At 47.3% G+C, this 21,723-nt stretch overlaps 1 non-coding gene across 1 annotated transcript; it reads right to left on the bottom strand.

The window, feature by feature from the left end:
* Positions 1-3,364: 3,364 nt before the first annotated feature.
* Positions 3,365-3,448, bottom strand: TRNAL-UAA. The gene has a single exon. It is a non-coding gene; the product is annotated as a tRNA-Leu (tRNA).
* Positions 3,449-21,723: the final 18,275 nt, after the last annotated feature.

Genomic DNA, 21,723 nt, shown 5'->3' with positions numbered 1-21,723 from the left:
CGTGAACCGTAATGAAGATGCATGACAAGAACGAGTAGTTCTCCGGGTCCCCGATCGATAGCAAAGAAAATTCTTGTGTATGTATGTATTTATTTATTGGGGATTTTGGGTGTATGGCGATTGACAGTTGTTTGTTTGCATGGATTACCAGATGAAATGGGAGATGAACGAGACCAGTGCTATCATGAAAGATCGCCAAAGGAAGACGAGGCTCCGGAGCTTCAAGGTACACAACATTTGATCGATCTGACCAGAGAACTCAACCAAACATTCTAACAAAAAATGCTCGCACGAGAGATCAATCAAGGAAGAGGAGGCTCACATTTGATTGCTCTGATGAAAAACACAACCAAACGAGATTGAATTGAAGAAGGTGGTGTTGTTTAATTGCTTACAATTAGAGATCTTTTGGAGGCCAGAGGAGAATGCGAATCAAGAGCATTTCCGTCCATATGTTTCTCCCTGCTCTATTTGGAGGGTGTCAAAGAATAGGAGAAGAAAAGCTCGTACGAGAAAACATCACGCCTGCTAGTCCTTCACGTGCTTGTCATAACCCTAGATCGGAGGCATAACGAAAAGAAAGGGGATCAGGAGTATAGGTGAAATCTTGGGGAAGAGGGAGATGGCAGTGACGTATGAAAAAAAGGAATATTCATGTCAATCTGTTTTTTTTTTGCAATCATGTCAATCTGTTGACGACTTCAACGATCGGCTCTAGTTAATATATCTATTGGGATTATGTGTCTCTGCAACTATATTCAAATTGTTTGTTATTATTAATATTCAAAATATCTCATTATGGAATTATACATGTGTCTGTGCATGGAAATGCTTACTTGTTTGGCAGGGAATTATGAGTAATGCTATATCTACGGGCAGATTTTTACCGATATTACAGGGAGAAAGATCTGGAGGCTTATGATTGGTTAGTGAGCCCCGCCCTGGAATTTGTTTTTTTGGGGGGGGGGGGGGAGGGGATGCTACATCCACGACAGTTATGGGCTTGTTATGAAGTATGTTTTGACTTGATTAAGGTGTGAGGGACCCCACCGCTGAAAATCAGGTGGGGCATGAGAGAATTTAAGGAAGGACCCCGTAACACTCTTTGACGGGGCCCTGAGTGAACCATTGTGGGGGGGGGGATAGGAAGGGAAATGGGGGGGGGGGAAGGGGGGATGCTACATCCACGGACAGTTATGAGCTTGTTATGAAGTATGTTTTGACTTGATTAACGGGGTGTGAGGGACCCCACCCAGCTGAAAATCAGGTGGGGCATTGAGAGAATTTAAGGAAGGACCCCGTAACACTCTTTGAAGGGGCCCTGAGTGTAACATTGGGGGGGGGGGGGAGATTAGGTAAGGGAATATTCTCTCTCCCCGTAGAAGTCCCGTAATAAACCGTAGGTGTACTAGGGCCTTTTTTTAGCCTTCGCATGCTCAAGGAAGCCGGTTGATTACCAGTGGAATACACTATATACGTTGCATACTAGAAAGACTACCTATGTATATTGATAATTGGAAGAAGCTAGATTGTATAATTAGACCATAACCATGGTTTTAAAAGCGTGCTATAGCATTTAGAAGGGTCCTGTGTTAAGGGACTTTAGGAGAGGTCTTGCCTAGTGACTAAGGATCCCGGATCTAGAACTCGATGGGAACAAAAGATACAGTTAGTTCATAATCAAAAAGTAAAACTATAAATCCATAGATCTAGAGCCTTCAAGCTCATTCTGCCTGTATTGAAGAAAACTTAGCCACCTTTCTGGTTGGCCCTTAGATGTATCCAATTTTTTCGTAATTCTCTTGCCATCGACCACCAAAATCTCTAAGTTTTACTGTAGTTACGACCTGACAATTGGTATTTAGAGCTCGGTTCAGTCATCGGCGACGAGTTTGGTTCGGACACAAGAGTTGGGCCGGGGTTCCCATAAAATCCTTCTCTTTGACCCTTGATCCCGGCGCGATTCACTCGGGTGCAGATTTGGCTCCATAGATGTCTCTAGTCACGACCTTCTTATATCTCCCTGAGTATTGTTTCAGTCAGAGAAAAAAGTATGTACGGCTGCTAAAAGCCTAAAACACGTATGCTTGTCAGAGAAGATTTTTGCCTCCTGGGACCAGAATTTTTTTTAAAAATCTGAAAGTCAATTTTTTTAAAAAAAATATGAAAATAAATACACAGGTACTTGGGGATGTAAACTGCATGTGTATAAAATTATATTATAAAATATGTTTTGGTGTGAGCTGTACAAAAAAAAACAAAATCATGTGTTTTTATAGTGGATGTACGTGCGATAGAAACACATGATTTTGTCATTTTCCTGTAGCTCCCATGAAAATATATTCACCATGAATTTTACAGATAAATAGTATACATCCATTGGCAGTTCAAAAAAAAGTATACATCCACTGGTATGTGTGTTTTTTTTTCAGAATGTTTTGGACCTTAAAAGTCAGAGTTGTAAAAAATTTGAAAGCCGGGCTACATGGAGCTCGGGAGCCAAACATAATTTCCGCATGCTTGTATGCTATCATGTATTCTCAGTACGTATGTGGTTCTGCATCTTAAAATGGTGGTCCAGGATTTTCCTCCAGCATGCAGCCTCGCGTGTTCAATTAACTAAGATGATACCCCAAGCGTTGATGTGGCAATCGGTTGCAATATGTTTCAATAAGATTTGATTGTGTGGAATATAAATATTTAGATTAATACCACGTGAAACAAAATTCAAATTACATACGACTTGTTATATTTGATTGTGTATAACTATAAAAATATAAGGGAATAATATAGAATGAAAAAAAATCTCATGCATGGTCGCACCACGTGATGGTGGTTCTTTTCTCATGCATGGTTGCATGTTGAATTGAGACTTATCGCGTTCATAATTGTATGATGACGTGACTTGTTTGCATGTCAAGATAAAATGTTAGTTGGGACCACTTGCTAAGGTACTCCCTCCATCCCAAAATATAAGAACGTTTTTGACACTAGCGTTTTTGACACTAGCATATAAGAACGTTTTCGACACTTGCTAGTGTCAAAAACGTTCTTATATTTTGGGACGGAGGGAGTATATAGGATGAGTTGTGAAGAACCCTTTGATATTGGACACTACCACAAAAATGTACTAGTTAGATTGCTGGGGTTTTGAAAGAAACATCAACTAATGAGGACGATCTCTAATTATAATAGAAAAAATGATAATGTGCTAGTATAGACAATCTTCCTTTAATTTAATATATACACGTAAAAAACAGAGAAAAAGAGATTCAGAGTGTTAATATATACACGTAAAAAGAACAGAGAAAAAGAGATTCAGAGTGTTAATATATACACGTAAAAAAAACAGAGAAAAAGAGAGTGCTGGCTGTGGGGTTCGAACCCACGCGCAGCTTGACTGCAGAAGATCTTAAGTCTTCCCCCTTAACCACTCGGGCAAACCAGCTGCTTTTGTATTTAAATCAGTAGCACTAGATATTGCCGCTAATTTTCTGTTTCCATGTTTTAAACGAATAAACATTCAGGGTGTGTTAGCTCAGGGCAATTCCAAACGCAGATCACCTAATCATCCTTAAATGTTTGAATCCGGTTGTCTGAACATTTTTTTTTGGTCATCCAGCACGGGTCATCAAATTTGTTTGGACCGGTCCGGATGTCTGAAATCTTATAATCGGAACCAAATATATAATCGGATTTTGTCATGCCCGGACCTCTGTCAGGTCGGATTTTGTCACGCCCGGCCCACCCAAAAACCCGAACTGGAGCCTGCACATTTGGACATTTCCATCATTGTTTCGGCCCCAATTGTCACCGCCCCGGACCGTTCATGCATGTTCTACCTTCATGTTCGAGGCGCCGCAGGAGGACCCAAGGACATGATCGTTATCCCGACGGAGCCAGATAACCAAAGTGTGGTGGCCATTCGCAAGGTCACGTCCGCGGAAAGAAACGCCCGACACTACAAGGTGATGAGAAAGTGGGAGGTGCGTCGGCACCCATCCATGACGGAACTCATCCGGCGCGCCGCCACTCTGGTGCAGCCTGGGCAATCGACGGCATGGTCGTCCCATTTGAAGCCACCCTACTACTACGCCTCCCATCACTTTGGTCCGACTGACACGCACAATTTGTGCAGCACTCTGCGTCCTTAGGACATCGAGTCTTGTTCACCGTGGACCTCAATACCGACTACGTCGCCGAGTTGGACTCATCCGGGCTTATTCGGTCACGGATGTCCATTGTGGACTGTTCATCCAGTCTAGTAGCCGCAAAGTCGGTGCCCGGCCATTGTTCACGGCAATGCCTCATCCAAGCACGACAATGGAGGATGATGAGGCGATGATGAACATTATCCACAATGGAGGCATCTATGAAAACAGATAAGTGGATGGCTCCTAGGCGAAGGAACATCCACATTTGGACTCCTAGTAGGCGTGCACCCAGCAGACGTGCACCCAACAGCCTGCGTGGTTGTCGGGAGGCGACCCAAACATGAAGCGGAGCGGCGTTTTGGCAATGTGTACGTCTGTGTGTGTGTGCGCGCGCGCCCGCGTGTGTTTGGTTTCACTAGCAAAAGCATTACAATACCTACCGCAAGGAAGTGATCCACCAACGCAATGTGAAGTAGCTCACCCATCAGTGATACAACATTCAAGAAGGCGTCAACAGGTTTTTGTGGTTTCTACAATCAAGTGAAATCCCAATGGCATTGTGAAGTGCCAATCCAAGAGCTTATAAGTTTTGTGGCTTGTTGCTCTATGTGTTCATCATTTGATTGATTTGTGGCTTGTTGCAACTTGTTGATCATCCATTGTTTTCCTAGACATTGGACTTAGATCTCGATGCGCGAAGATAGTCCTAGCTTACTTTGCAGGTGAGGGAGTCCTGAATTAGGGGGTGTTCGGGTAGCCAGACTATACCTTCGCCGGACTCCTGGACCATGAAGATACAAGATTGAAGACTTCGTCCCGTGTCCGGATGGGACTTTCCTTGACGTGGAAGGCAAGCTAGGCGATGCGGATACTCAAGATCTCCTACCATTGTAACCGACTCTGTGTAACCCTAACCCTATCCGGTGTCTATATAAACCGGAGGGTTGTAGTCCGTAGGAGAGAACCATCATCATACACAATCATACCATAGGCTAGCTTCTAGGGTTTAGCCTCCTTGATCTCGTGGTAGATCTACTCTTGTACTACCCATATCATCAATATTAATCAAGCAGGAGTAGGGTTTTACCTCCATCGAGAGGGCCCGAACCTGGGTAAACATCGTGTCCCTTGTCTCCTGTTACCATCCGACATTGACGCACAGTTCGGGACCCCCTACCCGAGATCCACCGGTTTTGACACCGACATTGGTGCTTTCATTGAGAGTTCCTCTGTGCCGTCGCGATCAGGAAGGATGCCTCTTCCCGTCTTTAAAGACGGCGCCATTACTAAGGGAGCCTTGGCTGTCGGCCAAACCCTCTGGCTAGGTGGTTTTCTCACGACCGCCTGTTCGGCCGTTGTGCCGACGGTGACCTCTCGGGTCATCGAAAGCAACCTTCACGTCAGCTCAGAACTCGCCGAGCAGTTGGATCCGATGGAGCTCTCTTCCGTAAACGAGCTCTTGGATCGCATCGCCGCACTGGGGGTCGCTACAAATTACGACCAGGTTGGGCTTAAACCCGATCTAAGAGAAATTAACTCTCCCCAAGTCACCCACCACGTTGCCGTGGTAGAGGTGCAGTGCGGCGACCCTTCATCTATCCTAAGGACTAGCTACGTCCGAATTCCCGAACCCTCCAGGCCGGATACCCGCGGAGGGGAGGATACAATCCAAGACCTGAGCTTAGAATCAGGCAACGGGCTAGACTCATCGGACAACATCCAAGACTCCGGACTTCGGAGTTCGGAAGTTCTTCGGCCTCCGAATCGTAAAGTGGGTGAGGTCTCAGATTCAACGACACCTGCCCGCCCGATCATAAGCGATCTTTCCCAAATCAGGCAAAAGCCCGAAGAAACAGTACATCACTACTGGGCCAGATTCCTCCTGGTTATGAACAGGACAAAGGACTGCTGCGAGGGAGACGCAATTTCAATCTTTTGCAGTAATTGCACGGACGAGGGAATACTTAACGCCATAAGTCGCCGTGATATTACACGCTTCGCTGACTTGGCGTCCATAGTACAAAAGTACTGTGCGATGGAAAGCGCTTGGAAAACCGAAATAAAATTTTGGGATAATCCGGCCTTGAATAGCAATCCCGTCCGAACTAAGAGGGTGCACCACAGTAAGGCACCCGGATTAAATATCAAAAAGCCAAAACCCTCTAGAGGGCATGGAACCGTACTGGAAAGGTGGCTTGATGGACCCTGTAGGATTCACAGTACAGAGGACGCCACTCCAACACACAGCCTTAGAGCATGTTGGATACTCCGGCAGGTGGCCAAAATTGGCGAGGACCTCCTAATTTCAGAGGCCGAAGAAAGCCAGCCCGAGGACACCAGTACCATTCTCACAGTCTTCGAGACTTTTGCATCAAATAATATGCGAAAAAGAACACTCCGCAGCCTCACCGAAGTCTATCAAGTAGCAACAATAAACCCATGGAGTAACACTGCTATCACTTTCAACGCGAGTGATGAACCTAAATTCCGAACAGCCTGAGCACCAGCCGCATTGGTCCTCAGTCCCATAGTGGACGGCTGTCGCCTCGCAAAGGTACTCATGGATGGAGGCAGCGGATTGAACCTCATTTACGAGGAAACCCTCCAAAAGATGGAAATAGACTGGAACCGCATTGAGCGAAGCAGCACAACCTTTAGAGGAATAATCCCCAGTCAGGAAGCGCGCTGCACTGGAAAGATCACACTAGATGTGGTGTTCGGCATGCCGGATAATTACAGGTCCGAAGAAGTCACGTTCCAGGTGGCCCCATTCAAAAGCGGATACCACGCTATATTAGGACGGGAGGCATTCACAGTTTTCCAAGCTATACCCCATTACGGATACATGAAGCTCAAGATGCCTGGGCCAAACGGAATTATCACTCTCGCTAGTGATCCGGACATAGCACTCCGCGCCGAAAACAAGACAGCCGCATTGGCCCTTGAGGCACTATCCGAAACCTTTGCGGCCGAAGAACTGACCGCGCTGCGCTCCACGGTTAATAGGGATGATGTGATACTCGATAAGAGATCGAAATCCACATCCTTCAAACCAGCGGACGAAATAGTCAAATTCCAGGTCCATCCAACGGACCCCAATAAAACAGCCTCCATCGGGGCACGACTGAACCCTGATATAGACACCGTACTGCGAGAGTTCCTACGAGAGAACTGGGACATTTTTGCTTGGCACCCTTCAGACATGCCAGGAATCCCACGCAGGCTGGCCGAACACAGCTTAAATATCCAGAAAGGATTCAAACTTGTCAAACAAGCCCTTTGGCGCTTTTCCGAACCGAAGAGACAGGCTATGGGAGAGGAGCTAGCCAAGTTATTGGAGGCCGGATTCATTAAAGATATAAAACATCCGGACTGGCTAGCAAACCTGGTGATGGTACCAAAGAAGGACAAATCCTGGCGCATGTGCGTCGATTTTAAAGACCTTAATAAGGCCTGCCCAAAGGATCCCTTCCACCTCCCTCGCATAGATCAAATTATCGATGCCACTGCAGGACACGATTCATTGTGTTTCCTCGACGCATACTCCGGTTACCATCAAATCAAGATGGCAGAATCAGACCAAGCCGCAACGGCATTCATCACACCATACGGTCCATTCTGCTTCAACACAATGCCCTTCGGGCTAAAAAACGCCGACGCAACATATCAGCGCATGATCCAAACATGTCTGGCAAACCAGATCGGCAAAACAGTGGAGGCGTACGTGGATGATGTGGTCGTCAAATCAAGACATGTCGAATCTCTAGTAGACGACTTGAGGCTTACATTCGATAACCTCCGAAAATACGACATCAAGCTCAATCCGGAAAAATGCGTTTTCGGCGTTCCAGCCGGAAAGCTCTTGGGCTTCATTGTATCCGGTAGAGGAATCGAAGCAAATCCAGCCAAGATCCGAGCTTTTTCACAATTGGATGTCCCAAAAGACCTCAAACAAATACAGAAACTAACCGGATGCGTGGCAGCTCTAAGCCGCTTCATCTCCCGCCTGGGAGAAAAGGCGCTGCCCCTTTACCGCCTCTTACGGCGCACCGAACACTTCGAGTGGACGGATGCCGCCACGGCCGGACTCGATGAAATAAAATCCATATTGGCAACAAACCCAGTCCTGGACGCGCCAAACACCGGCGAGCCAATGCTATTGTACATCGCAGCAACCCATCAAGTTGTCAGCGCAGCGCTCGTCGTCGAGCAGGAAACGGACGGACACAAATTCCCCCTTCAAAAACCGGTCTACTACATGTCCACTGTCCTCACTCCATGCAAATCACGGTACCCACACTATCAGAAAATTGCATACGCAGTATTCATGGCATCCCGGAAGCTACGACACTACTTTCAAGAGTGTTCGATTACAGTAGCCTCGGAAGTACCACTCAATGACATTATCAATAACCGCGATGTAACGGGCCGGATCGCAAAATGGGCCATCGAGATCCTCCCATTCGACATAACCTATAAGCCACGGCGAGCTATAAAATCGCAAGTATTGGCCGACTTCGTCGCAGAATGGACGGAGGCCGAACTCCCTAAAGAGTACGGCACATACTCAAACTGGATCATGCATTTCGACGGCTCCAAAATGTTGGCCGGACTGGGGGCTGGCGTCGTTTTGACGTCCCCCATAGGAGACGCAGTCCAATATGTACTCCAAATTATGTACACGGACTCCAACAATGCAGCCAAATACGAGGCCCTCCTACATGGTCTCCGGATGGCAGTATCCATGGGCATTCAACACCTAGAGGTACGCGGGGATTCGAACCTCGCGATCTCCCAAATAAATGGCGACTTCGACGCCAAGGATCCAAAAATGGCAGCTTACCGCAACGCCGTCCTAAAAATGTCAGCTCGGTTCGAAGGGCTGGAGTTTCACCATATAGCCCGCGAAAATAATCAAGCAGCGGACGTCCTGGCACGCATCGGAGCAAAACGCGATGCAGTGCCCCCCCCCAACATCTTTTTGGAAAGATTGTTCAAGCCATCCGTAACATGGGAGGGGGAACCCGCAATTAACAGCCCGGACACAGCCGAACCACTCGACGCCGAACAACCTGACATAATTGGAGGTCCTGCCAACGAAATTACACCTTCAGCCCATGTAATAATGGTGGTTATCGCCCCATGGACAGAACCATTCCTAGCCTACCTTACTAGGCAGGAACTCCCAGAGGACCAAAATGAGGCCCGCTGCATAGTGCGGCGATCTAAAGCCTACAAAGTCCATGAGGGGGAGCTTTATAAGAAAAGCACTACCGGAGTCCTTCAAAGGTGCATCTCCGGAGAGGAAGGGCGGAATCTTCTGGCTGAAATTCACGCCGGACTCGGTGGCCATCACGCTGCTGCTCGGTCCCTTGTTAGCAAGGCTTTCCTCACAGGCTTCTATTGGCCGACGGCCCGGGCAGACGCTCAGGACCTAGTCCAACGATGCGTTGGTTGCCAACTTTTTGCCAACCAAAGCCATATGCCACCCACCGCACTCCAAACTATACCCATCACCTGGCCCTTTGCGGTCTGGGGGCTTGACATGGTCGGACCCCTTAAAGGTGGAACCCATAAGAAAAAATACTTACTGGTCATGGTGGACAAGTTCACCAAATGGATAGAAGCCAAGCCTGTCAAAACGGCTGAATCCGGACCCATGATAGACTTCATATCCGGGGTTGTACACCGTTACCGCGTCCCCCACAGCATCATAACCGATAACGGTACAAATTTTACAGCCGACGAGGTAAAACTGTGGTGCAAAAACATGGGCATCAAGCTCGACTATGCTTCAGTCTATCACCCACAAACCAATGGCCATGTCGAACTGGCAAACGGTCTTATCATGAGCTGCATCAAACCCAGACTAGTGCGGTCCCTCAAGGAATCTAACACGCACTGGGTAGAGGAGCTCGACTCCGTACTCTGGGGGCTGCGGACCATGCCAAATCGCACCACCGGATACACATCATTCTTTATGGTGTACGGCGCAGAGGCAGTTCTGCCCTGCGACATAATTCATGACTCACCTAGAGTGCGCATGTATGAAGAAAGAGAAGCCGAGCTCGATCGGCAGGACAGCCTGGACGCCTTGGAGGAGGAGCGTGACGTGGCAAAAGCCCGTTCCGCATTTTATCAACAACAGGTCCGAAGATACCAAAGCAGAGCAGTACGGGCCAAAAATTACAATGTTGGCGAACTAGTTCTACGCCTGCCGGATAAGAAAAAGGACAAACTCAAGCCCAAATGGGAAGGTCCATTTATAATCGACCAAGTCCTGACTGGTGGAGCGTACCGCCTGCGAGATGCGTCGGATAACCGACTCGAGCCGAACCCGTGGAACGCCACACGTCTCCGAAGATTCTATGCCTAGCGCCGGACTCCGTGTTCGTCTCCTTCCCCTGTCCATTTTTTACATTTTTCTGTCTTATATTTCTCTCCTTCCCCTCTTTTTCCTTTATAGCCCTTAAAAGGCTCACTACATGACGCGCACTCGCGCTCATTTAACCTGGGGGCTTCTTTAACAGAAGCTTATTTATACGGGCTTCATGCCCCACACATGTGTCAAACTTCCGCATGTACCTTTTTTTCACCATTATATGCATCGATATGACTTAAGTTTTGGCCAAGCTGGGTTGCCTGGCTCCTGTGCTTACCCCTACGTTCCCGATTGTTCGGCTAGGTGGTAAAGGGAGCACCTCTGCGATTGTTACTGCCGGGTCAGCCGGATGTGTACCTCAGACTGGGTGAAGCCGAAAGCTAGCGTTCTTAAGGGAATATTCGGTCGGTGGAATAAAGATGATCTTTTTATTAATTTTCATGCGCCCCCAGATGCTTTTTCTGCGTTTCTTTCACGCAGTCCGGACATGCACTTTAGGGCATGCCTCCCCAGCAAAAGGAACCCTTAACGGAACTATTCTCTCTGGAAGATGTTTCTTACTAACCATGTAATATAACATAACTAGTTGGGCACTTGTCTGATAAAGCACTAATGACCCATACGCCTGGTCTCCACGCATACCACGGTTCTTGTATAACCGCTATGGTATTCGGACACACTCCGGACAGTCAGGTCCCGAGGTTGAAGCGAAAAGGTCGGCAACGACAAACGATCTACAATCCGGCTAGAAGGCATTACATATGTCAATTCAAAATTACATAGTCATTTCGACTGATTGTATTCCTCCTCTATACCATCTAACAGGCTGTCTAATTTACAGTCCTGCTGGGAATACTTTGCGGCCAATTCCACTTGGTCGTACACTAAGCTTACAGGGATCTCCTTCCCGTCAGGCCCCATCGGTCCGACCTCGGCCATATGGTTTGGGCCAGACTTCGTAAAACGGGTCTTCATCATAGCCCAGGCCTCTCTAGCGCCTTGTCGGCAGGCCGATACCTTCCACAACCGGAAGCGCCGCCGAGCTCCCTTCAGCTTCTCCGCAAGCTCTCCAAGGCTATCGGGCGTGGAGTGGGCAGGCCATAAGGCTTGGGCAACGCCTTGCATTACCTGCCGAATTCGCTCGTGCAGTTGCAGGAGTTCGGGAAAAAGGTCACCCTAGAACCGGGCATCTCCACTGCAGGACGACCTATGAGCATACCTACAGACAATACTCTGTTATTCGACTTCCTCGCCGAACTCATTTTTCAAAGTTCGTTCAAGCACTTACTAAATATGCCACATCGAAGCCGCTGATTCTCCTTCGTGGAGTCTGACAGCTGGCCACGAACGTCCTTAAGTTCAACATCCAGCTTGGTGTTGGCATCCTGGAGATCATTCTTCTCTCGCCTCACCTTTGTCAACGTACTCTCACCGGCCTCTAACCGGCACAAGAGTTGTTGCTTCTCCGGATCAAGTCCGACGCCATCTGCAACATCAATTGTCAGATTTGCTTCTCCAGATTTGCACAATACTAATATTTCAAAGTGTATCTTACCTGAGGGGGTCCCTTTAGGCTCCCCTGCTGCGGCTAGTGCGGCCTCTAGTTGGGCCTTGCACTTTTCTAGCTCCTGGGACAGCATGGTGTTCTTCTCGGTAAGAACATGCATGTTATATGATCCTTAAATCAGTTACTTTAACTGTTTCAAGTCTCGGGGGCTACTGGTATATATATATTTAACCAAAATTTTCTTACCCGTATGTCTTTCACATACTGCTCTGTGGCTCTGGCTAAACCATCTTGAGCGGCACGGAGGTACGCATCTCCCGAATTAAAGGCATCTAAAGCCTCTTGGGAGAAACAAGCGTCGCGTAAAATTGTCCGGCAAAGCCTGTGGTTCATGGCACTCTCCACTTCAGAATTTGTGGCAGACAACCTGTCCGCATCCTCTGTCGGAGGAGCGCCCGGTGCACACCTTGTGCTCGCCTCCGTTTCCTCGCCGGTCACTGGAACCTGGCTGGTGGAAGCGCGATTGGCATCCTCTCCGGATATAGTCCGGCGAGGTCTCTTCGTCCTGAAAAAGGCACAAACGTTAATATGCCCTGGCGGAATAATACCGCGGAAACGGAGAATGTGTTACCTTTGCACCGGCATCTCGGTCCGGACTGCATCTCTTTTTTCCCCACGGGGCCCTGCGGCCCCTCGTGGGCTAGCCGCCGCAGGTTCGCCTTCCCGCCTCGGGAATCTCCCCTGTGAAACACGGTTGTTGTTAGAAACGCAGGAATACAGGAAAATGGAATCCCCTTCAAGGGAATAAAGACTCCGGTTTCTGTCACCTGGGAGGCCGGGATTAACCCGGGGTAATCTGCGACAATAGCGACCAAGGTGTTGTCCTTGCTTAGCTGATGAAACACCCCGTCGATAAGCTCCACCGATATGTCCGGATCCTCTTCAGAGTCCGGATCGAGGGCCCATCAGGTAAAGGACGTCCCTGTCGTTTTCTCTCTGAGAGCTCCGTGGGCGCTAGCTCAAGCGTTTCTTCAAGGGAGCACTGTTGAACTCAGGGAGAGCGGCCCGGATAGGGTCCGGCAGTGGGACGTCGTCTATGTAAAACCATTCCGAAGGCCAGTCCTCGGATGCCTTCTTCGGGGTTCCGGATAGATATCCGGTCCCGGCGATGCGCCATACTTCGGCTCCGTCCACTTGGTATATAGACCCTTCTTGAGAACGGGGCACCAGGCAGAATATCTTCTTCCACAGCGCGAAATGAGCCTCGACGCCTAAAAATAGCTCGCAAAGGGCAACGAAGCCCGCAATGTGTAACACGGAGCCAGGCGTGAGATGATGCAGCTGGAGGCCGTAGAACTCCAGAAGCCCGCGGAGAAATGGGTGGATTGGAAATCCTAGTCCCCTTATCAGATAGGGAACAAGGCACACCCGTTCTCCATTAGAAGGATTGGGGGTGTTCTCCGCTTGTTTTCCGCCACGGTAGGTGGCGAGACCGGCTCAGACCGGGACCATGTATGCCTGAGGGAGGAATCCCTTGGCCTGAAGCGACACTAACTCGCTATGCGGAATGGTGCAACTCTCCCAATCCCCGGGCTTAGGACCGGAGGGGCGAGGGGAGGAGCTGCGGCGGCTGGCCATGTTGGAATGGACCTTAGCTGGGAAAGCTCTGATGATAACTCGCGGAGAGGAGAAGATGCGGTTCGGATCTAAATACCCATGCCGTTAAATAGGCGGCTCATTTGTATGGCTAGGGGTGTGGATGTAAGAACGCGCTGGGCTTTTCGCATTCGTTCAGCACGTGGAAGACAGCCATTATTGGGCGCAGAAGCCGAGGAGCGCTATAAAAATCAGACATTATTCGTACAGGTACATAGAATTCGGGAAAGAACCCGCCTTGCAATGCCGAAGACAATTTGCGCGCCGGACTCGTCGTCATTGAAGCCTGGTTCGGGGGCTACTGAGGGAGTCCTGGATTAGGGGGTGTTCGGGTAGCCGGACTATACCTTCGCCGGACTCCTGGACCATGAAGATACAAGATTGAAGACTTCGTCCCGCGTCCGGATGGGACTTTTCTTGGCGTGGAAGGCAAGCTAGGCGATGCGGATACTCAAGATCTCCTACCATTGTAACCGACTCTGTGTAACCCTAACCCTATCCGGTGTCTATATAAACCGGAGGTTGTAGTCCGTAGGAGAGAACCATCATCATACACAATCATACCATAGGCTAGCTTCTAGGGTTTAGCCTCCTTGATCTCGTGGTAGATCTACTCTTGTATTACCCATATCATCAATATTAATCAAGCAGGAGTAGGGTTTTACCTCCATCGAGAGGGCCCGAACCTGGGTAAACATCGTGTCCCTTGTCTCCTGTTACCATCCGACCTTGACGCACAGTTCGGGACCCCCTACCCGAGATCCACCGGTTTTGACACCGACAACAGGCTTGTTGAAGCGCTTCATGCAAGTGGAGGGTGTTGGACCAGCCGAAGAGTGAGGTATTTGCCATGGACAACCGAGCTGGGATCTGAAGAAGGAGGCCTTTGGCATGGACAACCAGACTGACAACTTTTGAAATTGATTGGATGTAAAAACTTATTGAACCTCCGATGCCTTTTGGTTATGATTACATACTAGCAAAAGGGCCCGTGTGTTGCAACAGGAGAGAAAATTGACGTCTTCATGAAAACATCCATCAACGCAACATGATAGCATCGGACAGTGCAAGGTAGTGAGACATACACCGGGATGTAGAACAAATGTATATCATCAGTGCATTTACCACAAAGCGAGCCTTGACGTTATAGTGCGGAAACTTACTTCTACAAAATATTAAAATCTACACTCAGTTAGCTTTATAAATTCACGGGTCCAATTTTCAGCAACGCCGCAACGATATGCATCTGGCTTTACATCAACGTCGGTCATCCTTGCAGTGTTCATGTGGTCTGCTTTGCAACGTCGTCCTTCTAACTTGAAATACCATCGAACGTCGTCCTTCTGGCTTTGCAACACGATGATTCGACTTTTCCAATAAAAAGAATAGCGGCAACTGGTATCTTGGCGTGCTTCCGCTAGACTCATAGGGAGGTATTTTTTTGATTTTAATGCATGCGTGCCTCCTACAATCCCGCTTAATTGCCCTTCTCTATTGATGCATGCGTAATTAGCCGGACCCATGCAATGCATGAGCTCCACTTTCTTCTCTCATCTCTGATGAAATAAATTCCTCTTGATTACCAGCCATGTAAAGCTCGGGCCTCCTCCATTTTCTTTTCTTTGATGTGTCAATCATCAATGCATGCATGTCAATCTCACACAATTTTCATCCATACAAAGCCTTCAATCCGGATTAATGTGTGTGTGCATGTTTCCTCCTTTTATGGAGTCTTCCTTTTCCTCCTTTTATGGAGTCTTTCTTTTGCTCCCTCTTATATGGAGTTTTAATTTCTTCTTTGATGGGTGGGTAATATTTAAACCACTTCTCCTTAGGGAGATCAACATGAGTAGCAGATGATTCACAAAAGGAGGCTACTATCTCATAGTCAAATCCATATTTAGTGCTAAACTTTTGAAAAGCATCGGTATTCATAAAAGATTTAACACAATCATACTTGATCTTAATACCTGACTCTTTACCTTCGACGAGTTTCCAATCTTCAGAGTTGCGTTTAATTCTTTCTAAAAGATCTCACCGGAAGTCAATAGTCTTTTTCATAAATAAACCAGTGCAAGAAGTATCGAGCATGGATCGATCATCATGAGAAAGCCGAGCATAAAAATTCTGAATAATAATTTCTCTTGAGAGCTCATGATTAGGGCATGAATATAACATTGACTTAAGCCTCCCCCAAGCTAGAGCGATATTTTCTCCTTCACGAGGCCAAAAATTATATATATAATTCCGATCACGATGAACTAGATGCATAGGATAATTTTTTTTGGTGAAATTACAATTTCAATCGATTCCAATTCTAAGATCCAATATCATCACATATCCTATACCATGCCAATGTTTTTTCCCTTCAAAGATAAAGGGAAAACCTTCTTCTTAGCTTCATCTCCGGATAAACCTGCAAGCTTAAATATTCCACAAATTTTATCCACATATATCAAGTGCATATCAGGATCTTCAGTTCCATCTCCTGCATAAGGATTAGCTAGCAGTTATTCTATCATATCCGATGGAATTTCATAACCAATATTTTCAATAGGTGCAGTAGGTTGGGGGTATTAATTGTGGTTCCGGTCAAGGTGAAGATACCCTGAATAAACCCCTCAAAGGATTGTTCTCCATAGTAACAAGTGACAATAAATTCCAGGACATAGTAATAATTCCTTACCGATTTCCACTTACCAAGAGCGCTTCACTCCCCGGAAACGGCGTTAGAAAAGAGCCTGAATGACCCACAAGTATAGGGGATCAATCGTAGTCCTTTCGATAAGTGAGAGTATCGAACCCAACGAGGAGCAGAAGGAAATGACAAGCGGTTTTCAACAAGATAACGTCTACAAGTACTGAAATTATAAGTAACGAGTAGTTTGATAGCAAGATAATTTGTAACGAGCAAGTAACGGTAATGGTAACAAAAGTGCAGCAAGGTAGCTCAATCCTTTTTTAGGCAAAGGACAGGCCAAAACGTTTTCTTATGATAAGTAAAGCGTTCTTGAGGGTACACGGTAATTTCATCTAGTCACTTTCCTCATGTTGGTTTGATTTGTGTTCGCTACTTTGATAATTTGATATGTGGGTGGACCGGTGCTTAGGTGTTGTTCTTACTTGAACAAACCTCCTACTTATGATTAACCCCCTCCCAAGCATCCGCAATTACGAGAAAAGTATTAAGAATAGATCTAACCATAGCATTAAACTTTTGGATCCAAATCAGTCCCTTACGGAATAGCGCATAAACTAGGGTTTAAGCTTCTGTCACTCTCGCAACCCATCATCTAATAACTACTCCACAGTGCATTCCCTTAGGCCCAAGTATGGTGAAGTGTCATGTAGTCGATGTTCACATGACACCACTAAGGGAATCACAACATACATACTATCAAAATATCGAACACATATCAAGTTCACATGATTACTTGCAACAAGATTTCTCTCGCGACCTCAAGAACAAAAGTAACTATTCACAAATGATAATCATGCTCAAGATCAGAGGGGTATTAAATAGCATAATGGATCTGAACATGTAATCTTCCACCAAATAAACCATTAAGTAATCAACTACAAGATGTAATCAGCACTACTAGTCACCCACAAGCACCAATTTATAGTTCTGGTACAAAGATTGAACACAAGAGATGAAGTAGGGTTTGAGAGAAGATGGTGTTGTTGATGGAGATTGCCCTTCCCAAGATGGGAGAGTTGTTGGTGATGATGATGACGATGATTTCCCCCTCTGGGAGGGGAGTTCCCCCGGTGGAATCGCTCTGCCGGAGGGAAAAAGTGTTCCTGCCCAAGTTCCGCCTCGAGACGGCGGCGCTTCGTCCCGAAAGTCCTCCTCTTATTTTTTTCTAGGTCAAAATGACTTATATACCAGAAGAGGGGCACCGGAGATGGGCCGAGGAGGGCACAACCCACCAGGGCACGCTTGGGCTCCCTGGTGCGCCAAGGTGGGTTGTGCCCATCTGGTGGGGCCCCTCCGGTCATTATTTGCTCCAATAATTCTTATTTATTTCATAAAAAATCCTCGTGAAGTTTCAGCTCATTTGGAGTTGTGCTGAATAGGTAGCCTGACGTAGCTTTTTCAGGTCCAGATTTCCAGTTGCCGGAATTCTCCCTCTTTGTGTGAACCTTGCATATTATGAGAGAAAAGGCATTAGAGTTACTCCAAAAAGCATTATTATGCATAAAACATCATAAATAACAGTAGAAAAACATGGTGCAGAATGGACGTATCACATGCATTCAAACATAAACATAGATAGTTTCGCATAACCGAACATAAAACATAAATTTAAACTAAACTAAACTACTTTTGATCGAAATGGAGGTCGATCCAATCCTTCCTCGTCAGGTACGGTGTGCCGCGAGTCGGGTCCGGACCGGTGCCGTCGTCGGGGTCGTTGGGGAAGACACTCCTCCACTCGTCGACGTCGATCTCCTCGCACTCGCCGCCCACCTCGACGCCCTCCGCGCCACCGTCCTTGCCTCCTTCGACCTCGTCATCGGAGGAGAGCACGATAACCTCGCCGCCCTCCGCGCCGGCAAAGATCACCCGCTCCAACTCCACGAGCTCCGGGTGCTGCCGGCGAAGCTCTTGCATGTAGGCCTCGTCGGTGGCCTCGGCCTCGAGGCGCTCCCATGCCTCGCGGTCCTCCCGCGCCATAGCCGAGCTCACCACCCCTGGCTCCGGCGGAACGAGGTACCGGACGTGTGCCGTAGGAGAAACTGAGCCTAGCCGCCGCGCCCTGGTAGCGGACCTGCCAATGGCCGTACTTCATGGCCGCGTGCTCGGCCGTGTGGTAGATACCGAGCCACCGATGAGTGTGGGTCTCCTGATCCATAATCTCGGCGACCCACGTCCCCCACCGCCGCTGCCGGAGCCCCGGGTAGGACCTCGTCGGCGGCCGGGCCCGAGGGTGGACAGAGAAGTCCTAGAACCGTAGGGGCGCGGCGGCGGGCGGATCGGGCGACCGACGACGGCGGATCGATAAAGAGCCCGCAGAGGACGACGGGGACACATCGGTGGCCACCTCGCCGGCGTCGGGCGAAGAGGTCGCGATAAACCTCTTTTGGGCCATTGGCTCCTCGAGCTCCCCGGCACACAGGCAGAGGTTGAGGATGGAGGCAGCGGCCGCGGCGGCGATGGCGGCGACCTACCAATGGTTTCGAGCGAGGGAGGGGTGGTGTGTGTCTGTGTGAGCGGAGGTTTTGGGGAGTGTGTGGAGGGGGGGGGCAAGGTGGTGTTTGAGGAAATCCCGCGGCAATTGAAAATTTTACTACGCGGGAGTAAAATTCCAGGCTACTGAAAATTTTGGATCAAGGGCGAGTAGATATTTTTGAGATTGCGAGAGATGCAGAGACGGGAGTAACAAGGCGGGGCTACTGAAAATTTGAATCAAGAGCGAGCAGATATTTTTGAGATTGTGAGGGATGCGGAGGCGGGAGTAAAAGGCCGGGGCTACTGAAAATTTGAATCAAGGGATGCAGCAGAGCGGGAGTAACAGACATCGCACACGGTCCGCACATACTAATCGTGTGCTATCAAACGTTAAAACCTTTCAGGCAGTAGATATTTTCGAGCTTACGAGGCAGTAGATATTTTTGAGAGCGGGAGGCAAGCCTCATGGAGCCCAATCTACTGTGCTGATGTGAGTAGGGCACGGGCGTGGCACAAGGGTAGTCTGATCGAACCGTGTCTGTTGCATACTCAATCGCAGACGGTTTCTACATCCAACTTGTGTGCTGTTTATAAATTTGGCAAAAAGAGTAACGCGGGAGAGGGTCAGAACACGAACACACTTGCATGTGGACCAAATATATGTATGAAAAAGGTGGTTTGATGTTCGAATACCCAATGCACAATTTTGATGTGGCACCTATCGCACAAAAGCATAGTATTGCTAGCTTAAGGTAATACTCTTATTCCAAACTGTTTTTTTGCTCGCATAAGGCATTACATGCTGGGACAGATTAATATGAAAAACAATTTGACTATGCTGGAAAAGAATCAGGTAAAGGAGTGGTTTTCTTCGCCGCTAGAATTCTTTTTGAAGGCCCGGAATTTTTACAGTTTTGCAGGCACTCATCCTTTGAACTGTAGCAATACGGAGTTGTGAAGCAACAGAAGCAAGCACCGGTGCACCACTTTTCTACGCCGCACAACCCATATGGTAGTTTGACCTTCTCATTGTCCATGTCGGCGATGGTTCGGCCTATGGAATAACAAATGAAACATTGTTATGCAAATAATTCTGAATTGGTAAACAAACAAGCCAAAAGTCTAACAGGAAATAAAAGAAGGGCCAGAGAAATAACCGTGCTCTTACATTGCACAACAGAAGCATAGCATACGAGATGCAACAGAAGAGCTACTGCAAGGATGTGAATGGCGTACTTGTCCATCCTACGTTAATGATGGTTGTGGATGAGAAATATTTCTTCTACTACAGGCCGGAATTGCTAGGTATGAGGTATCAATACCTGACTCATACATATATATATAGCTAGACAGATCGAGAGAATACAGCCCCGTGCAGAAAACATCAAGCAATAAAATTGGAATGATTAAATAAATTTGGTAGCAAAATACAAATGCGCCGTTAGGAAGTTGTCCTTTGTGGGATTTATTTCCTATTGTTAGATTGTAGGAGTACGTTTCCAAACATTAAATGGAAATTTGCGTATGAAATAGTAAGATCAAGTTTATTAATTGACGTGTGATTCATGGTTATGGAGTATGTTCCACGCAAGAAAAAGATCATGTGTGTAATGGATCTAGGCATATATACTTTATATGGGAAATTTATTTTAGGGGTTTGCTATATATCTGTCGACAGATTTCTTCCTTTTGTCTCTTTTAATCGTGCGGAGTGATGCATGAAAATTGGAATGATTTTGTATCTTTTTGTGAGGCTAATCTGCGAGAGAGAGAGAGAGAGAGAGAGAGAGAGAGAGAGAGAGAGCAGTAAACGGGTCATGCCGTTTGTGGGCCGAGCTTATCTGCCACTCTTACTAATTACTAGCAGACCGACCGTTTTATTCCCATTTGCAGTAAATCTGGCAAAAAAAGAAATAGATGTACAAGGACTATCAGAGGGAGCCTTTAAAAAATTATTAGAGGGAGTAAGCCGTACCAACACATGCTAACTTAGTAGATTTTCAGAGATATTAAATGAATCAATGTCCCCGATAATGAGGATCTGTTGACTCCTCAGAAAGACAGGAATGGAGCACTTGCAAAGCATGTACTTATAAGAACGGAGTAACATTGATAGTAAGCAGTAGATAATGATCATTGTCTTAAAGCAAAAATGACTGCAGAGATGTAGTTCTTCTAAAAAAACTATTCTCTACTCTTAATGAAGCAGTTGGTAGGATTGCGTCTATAATTTTTTCATCTGGTTATATTTCACCTAGTTTATTTTCATCTGGTTTATTCCCACCATCATATCTCCTCATGTTGGTTTTTTTACCCTCAAAGTAAAAATGTTCCTAACTTTTCCAAATTTCCTAACTAGACATGTTACAAATGGGTAAGAAATGGTAGCACGTTACCGATCAATAAATTCAGTTTCATGACAATCAATCAATTCTAAATCCAAACTTTTCTAATTCCTTGATATTTGCCTTTTGTCTCTACTCCTAATGCCTCAGTGCTTAGGTCAGTCGATCCACATCGCCAATCCCCACGGACGATTTTTTTTCCTATGTCAAACCACGTCCCAGCCGGTTTATTTCCTCCCGGTCAATTTTTACGCCCAATCGCGACTTCGCCCAGTAGCCCTTCTCTCTCTTCAGTCTTCACCACACCAAGCCCAGCCCTCGCGAGGCAACCCTGAGACGGCAGCACTTACGGGCTCATTTATCTAGCAGTGACTTCTCGATGGCGACGATTACACCCCTGCCGCCGTCAACTTCAGGTCTGACACGATCGAGAGCGATGAGGTCACTCCACAAGCACTCTAGGAGCTCGCACATGTCGCCTTAGTCGAAGCTTCGGCGGCCTC

The sequence above is a fragment of the Triticum urartu genome, chromosome 3 (genome assembly GCF_003073215.2).
Source record: "Triticum urartu cultivar G1812 chromosome 3, Tu2.1, whole genome shotgun sequence".
In the NCBI taxonomy this organism is placed as follows: domain Eukaryota; kingdom Viridiplantae; phylum Streptophyta; class Magnoliopsida; order Poales; family Poaceae; genus Triticum; species Triticum urartu.
The sequence above is the reverse complement of the archived record's forward strand: the minus strand, read 5'-3'. Positions and strand labels throughout refer to the sequence as shown.